Below are 417 nucleotides of genomic sequence, written 5' to 3'. Positions count from 1 at the left end.
CGGTAAAAAAAAATTAGTCCTCAGCTCCCTCCCATAGGCTTTTCAACACTCCAAGTCTTATTCAATGTTTAACTTTAGAGCCACATTTTCTCCTCCAAGTGAATAATGAATGTCAGTTTTGAGAGTCTAAACTCGACTCGGCTTCATTGCTGATTTAATTGACTTGCTGAATTGTTAAGCTTTATTATCTTGCTAGATTAGCTTTTGATTTGATTATCTTATTGAACAAAATAGTCTTTGATTTTTATCTTACTGAAAGATTTTTAAAATTATCTTACTAAAAGATATATAAATTCTTTTCATTATCTTGTTGAAAGATTAGTTTTTAATTGAACTACATTACTGGAAAAAAATTGTTTCGAGTTTTATTATCTTTGTAGAAGATTAGGTTTTGATATCATCATCTTACTTGGTCTT

At 28.8% G+C, this 417-nt stretch overlaps 1 protein-coding gene across 1 annotated transcript in view; it reads right to left on the bottom strand.

The window, feature by feature from the left end:
* The window catches only part of LOC119585794 (substance-K receptor-like), a gene marked incomplete at its 5' end in the record, with an annotated part of 9,934 nt that overhangs the window by 4,339 nt on the left and 5,178 nt on the right, over positions 1 to 417 (bottom strand).

This window comes from Penaeus monodon, chromosome 20, assembly GCF_015228065.2.
Source record: "Penaeus monodon isolate SGIC_2016 chromosome 20, NSTDA_Pmon_1, whole genome shotgun sequence".
NCBI lineage: Eukaryota > Metazoa > Arthropoda > Malacostraca > Decapoda > Penaeidae > Penaeus > Penaeus monodon.
This window is presented reverse-complemented; position numbering and strand designations above follow the sequence as displayed.